The following is a 17,226-nucleotide window of genomic DNA, read 5'->3' on the forward strand; positions in this document are numbered from 1 at the left end:
ATCAACAAACCTCTTAAATCACCTTATGCTTTTAGTGTCATCTTCAATCTGCACCACTGCAAACCATTCAGTTGTCAGAGGAGACAGACTTAGGCATAATATCAGTTGCAAGTGATTTATTCTGTGAAGAAAACAAAAATGCATTTTAAGCTCTAAAGCTCATTAATCTATAGTAACAATGGAGTAAAGAAAACTCTAATTTGTTCACGGTGTCAGATATGTCAGGGCATGTCATATTACATCTAACAGTTTTTCATTATTAGTCGACTAATAGGATCACTGAGGGAGGGAGCTTCCTGAATTAAGAGATAGTATATCAGAAATAATGTCATGGCAAGGCTAATTGTACTGAAGATGGCAAGCAAAAATTTGGATCAAATGAATCTCTCTTCATTTCTTTTAATTATCTTAAATGCTTTTCTGCTCACTATGATTTTTTAGAAGGGCATCGTTCCGTATAGTCTAAAGAAGCTCCAAGCATTCCTTTAAGATAGTTCACTATAGGAGAGCGGGTCATTCAGAAGTGAACACAATTTCTCCTGCTGGTGTTTCTAATGAGGTCTTGTTTGACATTTGGGTAAGACTGTTACCCACTGATGGAGAGATTGCGTCTCGCTTCCTTAAAATTCCGCTAAATCTCAGGAGCAAGCCAGAGTCAGAAAGACTATTTGCTCATTTCAAGTTAGTTCTTTGAGGGGATGGAATGGTCCCTGAGCAGGCTCTCAAAAATCAAGGTGAGAGCACTTAGCAATGTCACATTCTATGTGTTTAAATCATTCCAGATTGTTCTGTGGGTTGTGTTATTTAACACCACTGGTAGGCATGCTTATAAGGGAACTGGATCCATATAATACAGTGAGTAGGACCTTTGCCTTAAATGGGCCAACTGGGGTCTAATTCCTGGCACCTCACCTAATCCCTGAAACTTACCAGGGCTGGCCCTTGAGCACAGAGGCAGGAGTAAGCCCTGAGCACCAGTAAGTGTGGACCCCCAGAAAAATAAACAAAATGTGGGCATAAAGGACTTGCAGAAATGCCAGGGCTTGAACCAACATATGCAGAGCTAGACATGGTGTGGTACACCTGATATCAATGACTGTTTAATACAGTGAGAAAATTTGCATGACAGAGTCATGAATGAAGATATGCACATGCACCCAGATAATAAACTCAGTGACTCCTGTACTCAGCGATCTCAGGACTGTGAAAGTGCGGCGTCTAAATTGCATTTTGACTGTGAACTGAGCTACAACCTCGTGCAGCCCGGGGAGGGATTTTTTTTCCCTCTCCACCCCATTTTTCTGAGCGAAAATGGCGGCAGCGGCAGCAGCCACGCGGTGAGAGCCACCCTCTAAGACCCCTCCACCAGGAGGTAGGACTCTCTTTAGTGACGTAGCCTGTAGGTGGTCCTGGGAGGGGGGGCGTTCCCGGCGCGCCTTCCGCCCAGAGATGAACCGAGAGCCGCGGCACGAGAAGCAGAGCCTCCGCGCCTATTGACTGTGATCCTGAGGTCTCCTAACCCATTTTGGCACCAGAGCGGATTCTTGCAGCCATCCATTTTGACTGTGATCTGAGCTAAAATATTAGAAACTCAAAACCGCGCGGACTCAAAGTCTTCACTCTTACCAATGAAGCGAAATTATTAGATGATGCCTATTCAGCAGGCCTGATTGTTGGGGAAAATTTCTAATCAATAATAGTGAGTTCTGTATGGAAATATGAAATGTACTCAATATATATAGGGAATAATGGGAATATCATTAGCTACTTAGATGGGGGCTGGGGTGGGAGGGGGGTGTATTGGGGTTCTTGGTGGTGGAACGGGTGCACTGGTGAAGGGATGGTGGTTTAATCAGTATTTGACTGTGACTTAAACCTGAAAGCCTTGTATTTTTTTTGTTTTCACGGTGGTTCAATAAAATATTTCTTTAAGAAAAAAAATTGCATTTGGACTTCCTCACTTAAAAATTTTTTAATTTTAATTAATTAATTGCTGGGGGAGGGGTGGGATATATGCGGTTATGTGGTGTTATTCAAGGCTTACTGCTGGCTTTGGACTCAGGAATCAGCCTTGGAGGTGTGGGGAGGACCATATGGAATGACAGGGACCAACTCTGTTTCTACTGCATGCAATTTTAGTGCCTTTCCTGCTGTAATATGGCCTCAGCCCTCACTTCTATATTTTAAGTGAATATTCAAGCTATGATGGGTTGAAGGTGAAAATAGACTTTCCTGGCATCAGGTGTGTGATAACCATCTGGAATTGTAAGGGCAGAAGATGGATAGATTAATTTAATATTGTTCAAAAATGGGTTATGAATGAGTCTGAAGTCTTACTATTGGATAAACTGTCATACTCTTTTTTTTTTTTTTTTTTTGCTTTTTGGGTCACACCCAGAGATGCTCAGGGCTTACTCCTGGCTCTGCACTCAGTAATTACTCCTGGCGGTGCTCGGGGGACCATATGGGATGCTGGGAATCGAACCCGGGTCAGCCGCATGCAAGGCAAACGCCCTACCAACTGTGTTATTGCTCCAGCCCCCACACTTTTTTTTAAATTTTTTTTTATTTTAGAAGGTGGTTCACCATATTTGATTACAGTTAATATTCAAACACCAATCCCACCACCATTACACCTTCCTACCACGCAATTTGGGATGTTTCCATCTCAAGCCCCAATCCCTGGCCCAAAGCATGACCGAAATAATATATTTTGTATTGTTTATTATGGAAAACTGTCGGATGAAGTGTTGCATGGCAGCAAATGCATTTGAGCGGTCCAGGAATAGGTTCACTTCTACGTGAGGCTCGGCCGAGTGTGTGGGGAACGGCCTTGACATGGCGGCGGCTTGGTTCTGGAGGTTGTGAGCTGCCGGGACTGGGTCACTTGGGGTGGGGGAGGGTTCTCACCTGCCCCCTTCTGGGTGCCTGGAGTGAAGCAGCCTGGCATATAGTCTGGCCTCATGGTATTGCCATGCTGTTTTAGGAAATAGACATTGACTTTTCATTTAACATATATTAGTTTTTGTATTGGGCTGGAGCGATAGCACAGTGGTTGGGCATTCGCCTTTCAGGGGGGCGACCCGTGTTTGATTTCTCCACCCCTCTTGGAGAGCCTGGAAAGCTACCAAGAGTATCGCGCCTGCAGAGCCTGGCAAGCTACCCGTGGCGTATTGGATATGCCAAAAACAGTAACAATAAGTCTCTCAATAAGAGACATTACTGGTGCCTGCTCGAGCAAATCGATGAGCAATGGGATGACAGTGACAGTGATCAGTTTTCGTATTCTTTTTAAATAACTATGAATGAAATTCAGTGATCTGCAATACTGGTTAATGTTGGTTTCTCGTGTGCATAATTCCAACACCACATCCACCCCCAGTGTAGACACCACCTCCCACAAGAACCCCTAACACCTCTCCCTTTCAGTTCCCGCCTCCTCCCCCAACTCAAAAGGTTAAGTTCTCTCTTTGTGTTGTCTTTGGTCCTTTGTTGTTACCTTGCTTTATGATCATTTCAAAAGGAAGAAGTTTTACATCAATCAAAACAAAATAACTCTATTACACTTAACGTTATTTTGCTTTTGATTTGGGGACCATATTCTGCAGTACTCAAGGCTTACTCCTCGCTCTGCACTCAAGGATCATTCCTTAGGGGCTCGGAGGACCGTGTGTGTTGAACTGGGGATGAAACCAGGGTTGGCTACAAGTAAGGCAAGCGCCTGACTTGCTACACTATTCCTCTGCCACTACACCTCAAATTCTTATGAAAATTTCCCTTTCATTTCTGGTTAATTTCACGTTTCACAAGACAGTATTTTCAAATAGACTTTGGCACTTGAACTCTTGTATATATCCTTGTATATCATTTTACATCTTTTCTGGATGTTTTCCTACATAATCATTTATTCATGATTATGGTGCCTACTCATATTGCTATTTTTTTGTTACTTGACGATTTTAGTTTTTATTCTTATTCTATTGCATAAATCCATCCAGTCAGCACTTAGCCATGCTTCAACTGACAAAACGCATATTACCGCAAGCTAGGATATTTATTTATAACTTTGAGGAACTAGACTGTCTAGGAATAAGCTATGTAGGTATGTTATAAATCTAACAAATATAGGGCCTGTTGGTGAAATTCTCAACTGAATATAAATATATTTTTTGAGAGTAAGTTGATTCTCCAGATATTTTAAAAACTGAAGTTTATTATTTGAATTATTACAGTTAGTAAATTAAAACCATTTCCTGGGATACATAGTTTCCTTCAATAGGGAAGAAATAGAAGTAGATGTTATGGGGGTAAGAATAAAATAAATAAAATGATAATGGATACTCTAACTTTAAATTCTGTGTTACCTGTAGCCCCTATGCCGTATTTTGGGATTAATTAGCATATTTCAAGTTCTCTAAACCATTAACTAAAAGAACAAGAGTGGAGATTTCAGAGAAATCTGTTTATGATGTTGTAATAAACCAGCTACATTTTGTTTTCAGAATGAAATGCTGATTGGATAGTGGTCAGAGATTATGCTGGTATCGAAGATTTACAAATGTTCATTGTAATGAAATCTGATCTCTCAGGGACCATCTCTTTCTAAAAGTAAGAGGAATCACATAATATTTAAAATCTGGGATTCTGGAGGCTGACTACACTGTTTTAATCCCTGCAACTACCTAGAAATCATGTGAAGCAAAGTTCTTCATTTAAGTGTCCAGGAATATTAAGAAATTCTCCATTTTTTCAATTTTGTAACAAAGAAATCCAGGGAGAATTAAAAAACTGATAATTCACAAGGAAAAATAAAAATTAAGTAGTATTTTATTTATTTCTTGCAGGATTTTTTTTCTCATTCCTACAATAATAACATAGGCGAGCCTGACAAGTTCTCTGTAGCCAAACCAGTAACAATAATGGGTCTCATTTGCCTAACCCTGAAACAGCCTCCAATGTGGCATCGTTGGGAAGAACAAATAAAGAGAGGCTTCTGAAATCTCAAGGCTGGGACGAATGGAGACATTACTGAGATCGCTCGAGAAAATCGACAATCAACGGGATGATGATGATGATGATGATGATGATGATGATGACGATAATAACAACTGCAGTTTCAACACAATGCAAACTTGGTAAACGTACACCAAGCGCTGGCCACAATCTACAGTTTTCAGATGTCACACACCAGTTCATCATTCCTAATGAGAGCTCCCAAAGAAGACCACTTTATATATGACTTTGCTTTTCCACCTCATCCCACTCAATTCTGGTTATTGCAGGAAATTGAATGTTGTTGCGATGCTAGGGACACCAGTGACAGGACCACCAGGACTGTACTTGACATGTGAAATAATTATGGAGATAAAATTTATGATTTCACAACTGAAAAACAGGAACTGTGACAGTGAACCACTTCTTAATCCTTTCTAGAATTTTAAAAAGTTAAATCTCTAAATTATGTCGGGAAGGAACAGACCTACAATACTTGATTCTGAGAGTTGGTGACAACATCAAAAGTCAAGTCTTCAAGGAAAAAGAAAGAATGCCAATCTGAGAAAAGTATGATTCTAGTTATCCGAGATGAACAAATGGAAGTTGAGTACAAAGTTCTTAATATCTTGGGGAAAAGAAACAGGATTTAAACATGGCAGATATCTCTTACTTTGGGTGGTAAACCAAAGTAATGCTACCACACATGAAGAGCAATTTGAATGAGAGACGATACATAGATTGAAATGATGCCCAGATGATACCTAGTACCAAATGAACACCAAACACTGTCAGTAGACCTGGTGGCCTCCAAAAACCACCAGGGTAACCCCGATGACTTCAGGCACTGCAGAAACTGGTTACTCAACATCAGACCGGTTGGTAGAGAGTCACTGGGTGTGATGTTAGCTTGGAAAGCTGACTCATAATAAATACAATAATAATAAACTTTTATTTATATCAAATGTCACATTATATCAATGCCATCTTCTTTCTCAGATGTCATACCTAATACCACCCAATAGATATCCTCTCTTGTGCGCTCACATAGCCTTGTCTCTTTATTTGCTCATATGTTTTGTTTATCCTTATCTGAATATGGACCTGCAATTTGTCTTAGAAACTTATTTATGCACACTGACACCTACTATATTGTTCTTCACATTCAAAGTAACACGTTTTCGTTTTTTTTCTTTTTTCTTTTTCTTTTTGGGTCACATCCGGCAATGCACAGGGGTTACTCCTGGCTCTGCACTCAGGAATTACCCCTGGTGGTGTTCGGGGACCATATGGGATGCTGGGATTCGAACCTGGGTCGGCCGCTTGCAAGGCAAATGCCCTACCTGCTGTGCTATATTGCTCCAGCCCCGTAACATGTTTTCTAATAAATTCAAATATAAAAATAATTTAACTTTTCTTGAAAATCAATATATATTGTATTCAAAAAAATTGAAAAATCAGTATACTTTCTGCAACTGGCAGGAACAACTCTACTCGCTTAGTAACTAAGTCTGGTCCCTGCCGTGAAATCCAATCACACACTCCGGCACTTATATCTTCATGTCTGCTCTGCACATGCTGGCAGCTCAGACCACAATTTTTTCTGGCCACGGATTTCAACTGTCTACTATACAGCATTGTTTAGAGGTAATGCACTTAGAAGGAAATGTAAGAAATAAAATTTAGAAAATTTAAGAAAATCTAGAATACAATCAATACTTGTCTGATAATAAATGGTGGAAGACAACAATTACATGTACCTACTAAGAGGCAAATATAGAAACATTTTTATAGTAATTTTACACTCACTCGAAGAAGGAACATATATAATTCTTTTTATTTTTGCTGAAGATTTTTTCTTTCTTTTTGAGTCATGCACAGTGGTTACTCCTGGCTCTGCACTCAAGAATGACCCCTGGCGGTGCTCAGGGGACCATATGGGATACTAGGAATCGAACTCGGGTTGGTTGAGTGCAAGGAAAATTCCCTACCAACTGTAGGCCCGGAACGGTTTATTTTTAATTCTCTTATACAATCAATTAAAATACAATGTTAGATGTGTTTTAAAATAAGATCACTGTATCACTGTATCACTGTCATCCCATTGTTTGTCAATTTACTTGAATGGGCACCAGTAACGTCTCTATTCCTCCCAGCCCTGAGATTTTAGCAGTCTCTCCTTACTCGTCTCTCCCAACTATTGGAGGCTCTTTCAGGGTCAGGAGAATGAGATCTATCATTACTGTCTTTGGTATATCGAACATGCCATGGGTAGCTTGCCAGGCTCTGCCCGTGTGGGTGGGATACTGTCGATAGTTTGCCGGGCTCTCCACATAACATAAACATATATGTTACTCTCTATGTTTGTTGCCTACTCTGAACTCCATCAAATATGGTGTGGTACACATTCAAAGGAACAAAAGCAACCACTGTTGGAGAGGATGTGGGGAGAAAGGGATCTTTCTACACTGCTGGTGGGAATGCTGACTAGTTCAGCCCTTTTGGAAAACAATATGGACGATTCTCAAAAAACTAGATGCTGAGCTCCCATTTGACCCAGCAATACTACTGCTGGGAATATATCCCAGAGAAGCAAAAAAGTATAGTCGAAATGACATCTGCACTTATATGTTCATCGCAGCACTGTTTACAATAGCCAGAATCTGGAAAAAAACTTAGTGCCCTAGAACAGATGACTGGTTGAAGAAACTTTGGTACATCTATATAATGGAATACTATGCAGCTGTTAGAAAAAATGAGATCATGAAGTTTGCATATAAGTGGATCAGCATGGAAAGTATCATGCTAAGTGAAATGAGTCAGAAAGAGAGAGACAGACACAGAAAGATTGCACTCATCTGTGTGGAATATAGAATAATAGACTAGGAGACTAACACCCAAGAATAGTAGAAATAAGTGTCAGGAGGTTGAATCCATGGCTTGGAGGCTGGTCTCTCATTCTGGGCAACTCAGAGAAGGGAACACCAAGTAAAATGTGGTCAGAGGTCATGCGGGGGAAGGGTGATGCGTGCCAAATGTAGACTAGAGACTGAACACAATGGCCACTCAACACCTTTATTGCAAACCACAACACCTAATCAGAGAGAGAGAACAAAAGGGAATACCCTGCCATAGTGGCAGTGTGGGGTTGGGGGGGAGACGGTACTGGGGAGGGTGGGAGAGATGCTGGGTTTACTTGTGGTAGAGAATGGGCACTGGTGAAGGGATGGGTTCTCGAACTTTGTATGGGGGAAACATGAGCACAAAAATGTATAAATCTGTAACTGTACCCTCACGGTGATTCACTAATTAAAAATAAATAAGTTATTTAAAAATAAAAAAAGAAAAAAGAAAGAAAAAGAAAAAGTCTAGATTACATGAAATGAACATAAAATAAATTAGTAACATTTTGTTCCGGAAAAAACAAACAAACAAATATGGTGTGGTAATTATGGAAAATGAGTAGAAAGTGTCATATAATGTGTCTGGAATGTGGCCTGGATCATGGTGGTGGTTGAGTAGTGGTGGTCGGCTGCCAGGACTAGGTCCCTTGGGGTGGGGAGGGTTCTCACCCACCCCCCTCTGGGGCAACCTGAGTGAAAACAGCCTATCTTAATATAAGACAACATGCAGAATTTGCAATGGTAGGGTTTGCAACTATACTATCCACAATCAAACCTCCCTTTTCAAGACCAGGTAACATACTGTTTTAGAGTTCTTTCTAAGCATTTTAATTGAGAATTATTGACATATATTTATACATTTTCAGGCAAGTACTTGCAAGCAGCAGATAAATAACCGCAGAACAACACATGCTGGAAAGGCCTTCAATCTGAAGACTCTGAGAGACTCCAGTTCAAATCTTTATTTTGCCATTCCCCATTGATATAACCTTATTTATGTAACACATAATTCTAAATGGTTTTGGCCAAATGTAATTCTGCCATTTTTTCAGAATCTTTATAGCCAATAATATGAGTAGGTTTTATCTATTTATCTATTTATTTTTCATGTTAAAGGTTTCTCTCAGATAAAGAAAAGGCATTTGAATATTTGCAAAGTCTGTGTGTGACCCTCACTCACCAAACAGTGTGAACTGCAGACACCATCCCCTTGCATTCATACTTTCTGCCCTTTGCGTGTCTTCAGCCCCATTCGTGACAACTAAGGGATAGAGAGTTATGATAAAACCATATAGAATCAACTTCTTGATTCATTGTGGTCCACTGAATAATTGTGCTGACAACTGGAACATAACATCTGGGCCAGGCCTCCCAAAGATGGGAAGGCAGAGTTCGGAAATGCTAAACCTCTCTTGACTGGTGTGCCCAAGGCCTTTATGCTTACTTAGCACAGAGCATGATGCGATTGGACTTGTAGTAGCTATGATTCACCACTGGGAAAACTGTCATTCATTTTTCATTTTTTTCTACTGATGAAAGAAGGTCAACACTGTTAATTTTACAGGCCTATGCATATCCTGAATGACACTTTCTAAAATATAATACTTTAACCATTATCAGCAAAGAGTTCTTTATACTTAACATAATTTTTTTGTCGTCTTGTGATCTGTATTAAACTCATTCTATTTGAATGCTAGCAAAGGATTATCAGCATCTGACCTTGACATTTTTGGTGGAACATCTGTTTCGAAGAAAGATGCAGTGGTCGGTTAATGAGCATCTTAGATCATCATTTGTAAATGAGCATCCACTTACCTAGGAGATAACATAAGTCACCATCCTTTCTACATGTCAGGCCTTTCACAATCTTCCCCAAATTCCCTTGACGTCTTAACGCCCATTACAACTGGTTTCTCCTATAATAGCGCTAATTGGACTTTCTTATGTCATCTGATCTTGATGACCTTTAAACCCACCAAAACTGATCCTGCAAATCCCCGTGCCTTGCCTCAACCTTTTTTGGTCTCTGCAACAATATAACTCCTCAGAAAAGCCCAAATCAAACACCACTTACACCACTTCCTCTGACAGGTCTCATACTGTCCATGTTCCATTTTCATTTTCCTACAATGCTCCCTCAAAGCTCCTATGTCTTTACCTGTGACGATTCCTTCACATGCATTGACAACCTGATTGCCTCTCCCACCCCATGTCGATCTTCTTGAGATATGGAACCATAGCACGCACATTAACATTCCCTAGCAACAATTTGGCACACACTGCAATCCATTGTTTGCAATCAAATATTTGTAGGAGATATAAGGATTTGAAAAGATATAGTAGATATAAGGAATTGAAAAGCTTTATCAGATTCACATTGGTCTATAGCAGATCTAAAAGGAATAGGGCCAAGTGTTTATTAAATTTTTAATATGTGGTTGACATTATATTGGGGGCTTCACATCTAAAGCTCAAAATGCTTTGAAATATTAATCTTTATATTTTGCTTTCCAGACTGTCTTGCACTTGACTCTTCCTCTAGCTGCTTCTGTGACCTCCACTTAACTTAAGGAGGTTTAAAATCATTCCAAAAGGGAAAAATGGGAGAAGAAAGACATTTTATACTTAGAATGTCCCTCCAAAACAGACATTTCAGTGCCATAAGAGGAACTACATGTTGAAAGCTTGAATTTTTTTCCATTGAAAAAGATTTGTTTTTAAGGGAAGTAAAAGCTTTAAGGATACCCCAAAGGAAGCCAGATATTGAATTTATGTCATAATAGATTAGAAAAAGAGTAGAAGACCCAGACTATCTCAAAGTGAGAATGATGGGAAGGAAATAAACTATGCCAGGGTTGACAGTGGTAAGAGAATTGGAAGGGGCACAGCCATATGTAGAGGTTAGTGCACTGGAATCTGAGAGAGAACACACAGAGAGAGTCAGAGCAGTGTTGTTGAACTCCAGGCCTGTCTGATGAGGGCTGCAGGGCTGCAACCTTGTGGTCATCAGTGCCTTGGAGGCCTCAGGTGCCTTCTCTGCTTCTCCTGTGCTATTTTTTGCTTTCTTCTTTGTAATGTAACCACTGTATCACTATCATCCCATTACTCATCGATTTGCTGGAGCAGGTGTCAGTAATATCTCATTCAACCCTGTCGTGTTCAGGGTCAGGGAAATGAGGCCCATTATTGTTACTGTTTTTGGCATATCAAATATGCCACGGATAGCTTGCCAGGCTCTATCATGGGAGATTCTGCATCGCTCTCTTCTGGGAGCTTTGTTTTATAGTCTCTGGATCTTGGCTGTTGATGAGACTACATGGCTCCAGGGGCATTTTGTGGGTGTAGCTGCCAAGCTACTGGAAAACGGGGGACTTGGGTGGAGGAGGCCCAGTCCCGATTTGAGCAGACTTGGAGATCTCAGCCACGGGTCCCGCATACCTAGGTAATAATAATAACTGCATAAAATTTCAAAAGAGTCCCTCTCAATCCTCTAGAAGAAGTGATCCCAGACTTTTTCAATCTGGGACCTAGACTTTTTCAATCTTTTTATCCAAACTTTTTCAGCGGGAACATGATCAGATTTTGAAGTCTTAGATACGGTTTTATCAATGAATCTTTGAAGTATAGAAAGACAGTGGTAGGAGGCCCTGGAAAGTCCTGAGCACATGTGCTTTGACTGACCAGGTGGGCATCAGATCCTCTACATGTGACGCATGTAATTCAAATTTCACAATTATATGATGGACAAATTACCATCATATGGTGCAGGCAGGTAAAGTGAAGCCCAAAGAGTTGTTGAAGATCATTTCCCATACAGGGTCAGAATAAGGCAACAAACATTAGCAGAGCCAACTCCACTATCTGTGATGTGCATATTTATGCATGTGGATATGTGTGTCTGTGTGTCATGCCAAAGGCTCTATTTCCAAACTGGACACTTGAATCAAAAAACAAACCAAATCACCAAAACCTCAGTTTTCTTCCCTTCTGTCTCTTTCCTTAATTCCTTCCCTTTCACTCTTCTATTTTATAGGGTCACAGTTCACTGACAAGCCAAGGACAAGAATGTATTTAGAGCAACACTAATGATTTTGGCCACTCACTGGGAATCTGATCTTCTGGGCTCTTTTCCTAGCTCTCCTACCGTGTGATTTTAAACTTCACTGATTTCTGGTTTATCCAACTGTAAAATAAGGTAATACATTCCTACCTCATGAGGAATGACAAAGAATACCATTATGTAGGGTTTATGATCCAGAGACAAAAGATATAATCAGTGACAACTTCATTACATGAAAATATTTTCAAACTCACTTTGTCATTTTCTTTCTTTAAGCATCAGCCCTATCTTAGGGGTGACGACATGTGGATATTCCTTCTCTGGAGATGTACAAACTTTTTGAAATGCTTATAATTCTCACATAAGTTGTTGTCTTTAGCAATGTGAAAAAGCATAAGTTTTCATAAACTATGATGAGCTGACATTAAGAATAGAAATTTTGACGCTAATAATTACTTTAAGTATCTACAAATTAGCCACAGCCACAAAAGACACAAATCCCACACTCTAATCCCAAACAAACCATTGATCCTTAAGAAATCCTGTACCACATGACTTAATCTCCCAAGACCCAAATTGCACACCGATCAAGTAATGTGTCTGTTGTTTTTAGATTTGCTTGAGCTGATTTCTTGGCTTAAATAATAAATGAGAAAGTGAATTTTTAAAACTGTGTACACAAATTCAAATAGGGAACTTTTCTAGAAGGAAAGTGAATGGATGATGGCTTTGCCAACGTGCTGACTTGTGCATGCTCATGTTCAGTGACAAGTACCATATGAATGATTCCACTCTGTTGACTGTGGACTTCATCAAAATGAACAGATTGTCAGAGCTGCAATCGACTTCTGTGCCCTTACAGCTCACCATAGTGTCAGCAATGAGACTGAACATTGCAATGGTTTGTTCCTGAAAATGCACTGGTTTGCCAGAAATTTCTATTGTGCAATTTTAAAACAAGTAAATGTGAACATTTAGGCATGCAATTGCTTTTCATTTTTTCTTGGTTAAAGGTGACCATAGGTTATGGATTCATATTTTTAAAATTATCTAGATTAGCTATGAAAAGATATTGGGGAGTTTGTGACAGTGGCTTCAGTTCTGGTGGTCATTACAGTTATTACTAGGTTATTCTTCTGTCATATATAAATATTGGTTTGTGTACCATGGATTCTACACATACACATTTGTCAAATCCATTCTTTCCTCTTTAAATCCACCAGCCTATGATAAACTCTACTCTTATCACAGCCTCTTAATTGTTCTCTGATTCTATTCTTTCTCCTGTGAAAGTATCCTATGTGTGCAGCTAAGACCAAATTATACTTGATCTTAATAGTCAAGAGCTACCAATTTTCTATCATTTTAATCAAGGCATGTTTAAATACATGCATGACTACTTTCAGTGGAACGGGAAATAGCAGTTGCCCTAGTATAGTATCATTAGGTAGATAGAATCGGTCTTTATAAAAACTTTCCTTCAAATGAATGCAAACTTAAATCTTAAAACTTTGACATGACCTTGGTACTCAATATAGTTCTTGGGCAAGTTGGTTTTAACTGATGACTAAGATATTTGCTGTATGTACAAGTGTTCTGTGCCAGCCCGCCAAGTTGGAGACCTACTGTGAGGACAAAGTCCAAAGGTTTGGGTTGTTACTGATGTCTAGGTAACTCAGATATAAGCTAAAATGTGAAAAGCAGGCCCTAGAGAATTATAATTCAGGAGATTCAAGATAGAATTGTTAGGGTTTTTTTCCTTGTGCTTTATGAATTCTTTATATTTTATAAATTAACCCCTTGTCAGACATACTTCATGAAAATATATTTTTCCATTTGGTAGGGCAATTTTTTACACTTGGATGCAAATTTCTTTCACTGTGTAATGTTTTCATGTGATATACTCCAGTTCTTTTTTTTAACAGTTGGATGTTTTAGTTAAAATTAATAGTTTACATGTACAATAAGACAAGTGTTCCAAATCAATTTCTGAAATAATCACATACATAGATATATACACAGAGGATAAAACAGACCAGGAGAAAGATCCCCAAAGTTTTGTATTATTGAACTCCATTGAATAAATAGCATAATACATAGGTGGCACAAGGCCAGGAGAAAGAAAGAATACACAAGACTAACCCTGGGTAGATTTACTTTAAGTTCAACTCTCCACTTAACTCAAATACTTGCACTTTTGAAACATTCTACTAGATCTCTTTCAGATATGATTTCTGTGTATCTAAAATTTGTCATATTCATATTCTTCATTCCAAATACTGAGCAAGTTGAATGTCCAGTTGTACTTCACATAAGGTGACTCCTGTTATGCTCCAGTCACTAATTCTTCAGGATATAGAAAATTGACACGAGATCACCACTGAGATCTCGTGTCACATTTGAAATGCAGAGTTTAAAAATAATACTCCCAGTTCCAATAGAGAGAAATCATCAAAAATAATTCTTAGTTTCAAAGTGGGCTGGAGCAATAGCACAGTGGGTAGGGTATTTGCCTTGCATGCGGCTGACCCGGGTTCAATTCCTCTGCCCCTCTCAGAGATCCAGGCAAGCTACTGAGAGCATCCTGCCTGCACTGCAGAGCCTGGCAAGCTACCTGTGGCACATTTGATATGCCAAAAACAGTAACAACAAATCTCACATGGAGACGTTACTGGTGCCTGCTTGAGCAAATCAATGAGCAATGGGATAGAAAGCTGAAAGTGACTTTCCACTATAAATATATTAGAAAACAATATTGTGACTAAGGTTTTTCCTTTAAAGCACTCTACCTGTGGGTCATTTATATCATAACAAGTGACAGTGACTTTGAATGAGCACTGAAGCAACTCTAAATTGCTACTGGAATTTAAGTCCCTCCAGATAATCACAGAGGTAGTATAACTGTCTGCAAAAGAAAAAGTCTATAGGCTTTCTCTTAAATCTGGTGTGCTCCCTTGAACATCAGTGTCACCTTCTTATCTCTTTGGGTTTTATTGTTTATTTGCTTTCACTCTGGAGAAACCCCTGGTCTCTCTCAAACACGTATATCCTCCCTCTCTCTCCCCTCACATCTTTCTAAATAAGTTTCAATTAAAAAAACTTTCTTGATTTATCAAATAAAAGGCTATAGACATAGACATACATGAAAAAATAAACTCTTTATTTTTATCTTTAGTTTGTTTAGTTTCTAAACAAACTAAAGGATTTATTTTGTCTTTACCTTTGATTTTTTTGAAGGAAAGAATACAAAGCACTAGTTATCAAGGATAGGAGCCCAACTAACTGAAGAATGACCTTAAGTCTGAGTTACTTCTAGCTTTACATTTTCTTAAAGCAGGTCCATGAAGTCAAAGATATTTAAGTGGTGAGAACGTTGCACATTGGGTAAACTATTACTACAGGCAGCTAAGTCTTTCGATCATGACACTTGCCTCAATGTTGTCTTCCAGAGCCTTCACTAAGTTGAGCTCTTTATCTGGCTTAGCTCTGTGTGCTAACCCTCCCATCTACGTAATACAATTCATGTATGTCTTCTGTCTTTTCTGTACCTGCTCTAGTGATGTATTGTAGTCCCATGGGCAGCCTCTGCCTCTGTTGTTCTGCCATCTGGACAAGTGAGCATGCTGGTCGTCACACCAAGAAAACCCAAACCTCGGGCCACAGGGTATGACTGCATGCTGCAGATATAGTTCTTAAATGCCCAGCCAGATGAAGCTTCCCTCTAACTTGAAACTTGAGCCCCCATCTAATTGATGAGCCTGTGCTCAGACCAAATGTTTTTGGTTTCAGATTGGGAAATTTTCTGATTCTCATAAGTCTCCTGAAAGATGTCATTAAAACAACCCTTCATATTTCTTCAGAATAGTGTTCTTGGTGTTCGGATACAAAGGCCAATTCTTTGAGAGAGCCATCTGGAAAGAAGTGTGTGCAAATGCATGGATGGAAGCATCTTGAACACATGTTCCCATGGAAACACCACCACTAGTTTCAAAGTGAGGTTCCAGATATGTCTTTGCGAGCCATCACTTTTTGTGAAGGTTATCTTTACAGGCCCAGGGACAACAAAATCCGTTGCTCTGTATTAAGCCTCATAGGCATAACAACCTATGAGGATAGAATTTACTCACTTTCTCACAGGTACCTATTATTATTATTATTTTTTTTTCAGTAATAACATTCCTTAAGACAATACCACCCAGAAATTTTTGAATGGTGTCATTTGTCCATTTCCACACTTGCTTCGATTTGGATTCCTCAACCCTTTCCTCATTCAGGTATGGCGGAAGCATACTGGATGCTAGCGTTGTGTTTCTTTGTAGCCTCTACAGCATCCTGGGTGACCTGGTCTTTGGTGGCATTTTTATGAGTCTCTGTCCCTATATCATATCTTCTCAGGTCCAGTCTCACATAAGTAAAACATAAGCCTTTTTTTACACTTTTTAGATATTTTATTTTCATAAAGCAGTTCACAATAGTTCATTGAAGATAATATTCAAACACCAATCCCACCACCAAGCACCTTTCTAACACCATAAGAAGAAAGTATGTGAAAGTTGTTGTATTTCATTCTGGAGCCATTTAAGCCCATATATATCAGAATACAAGCAAATATGTTAAAACCAAACAAATGTGTGCTAGTTTTGGTACATAAGTAGGCTAGAGTACAAGAGGTCCAGGAAATTCTGTGTCACTCTGTTCTGGGAGCTTTAGTTTATAGTCTCTGGATCTTGGTCGTTGATGAGATTACATGGCACTGGGGGCAATTTATGGGTGTGACTGCCAAGATACTGGAAAACTGGGGATCTGGGGGAAGGAAACCCAGTCCTGATCTGCGTGGTCTTAGAGGTTTCAGTCAGGGCGACCCACATACTTGGTTTTTCTGCTGATTCCCACTTGGGTGAGACCCCTTTGAGAGTGTGAAGAGTGGCCTTGAGCATGGCTATGGCTGGGTTCTGGAGGTTTTCAGCTGCCAGGGTTCTGCTTGGGGCGGGAGGGAATCTCAAACCGCCTTCCCCCACAAGGTGCCCTGGTGAAGAGAGTCTGGCACAGGGTCAGGACATTCGGCCCACAAACTTTGGTTTCACCAGTTACCACATTATTTGATGGGGTTCAGACAGTAGGCAACAAATCATAGAGGGAAATATATATATATATATATATATATATATATATATATATATATATATATATATGTCTGTCTGGGCTGGAGCGATAGCATAGTGGTTGGGCTTTCGCGTTTCATGCGGCAGACCCGAGTTCGATTCCTCCGCC

The 17,226-nt window shown here is 39.6% G+C and overlaps 1 pseudogene; it reads right to left on the reverse strand.

Annotated features, from left to right (window-relative positions):
- Window positions 1–15,283: 15,283 nt before the first annotated feature.
- On the reverse strand, window positions 15,284–16,892 carry LOC101541787 (isocitrate dehydrogenase [NADP] cytoplasmic-like; annotated as a pseudogene).
- Window positions 16,893–17,226: the final 334 nt, after the last annotated feature.

This window comes from Sorex araneus, chromosome X, assembly GCF_027595985.1.
Source record: "Sorex araneus isolate mSorAra2 chromosome X, mSorAra2.pri, whole genome shotgun sequence".
In the NCBI taxonomy this organism is placed as follows: domain Eukaryota; kingdom Metazoa; phylum Chordata; class Mammalia; order Eulipotyphla; family Soricidae; genus Sorex; species Sorex araneus.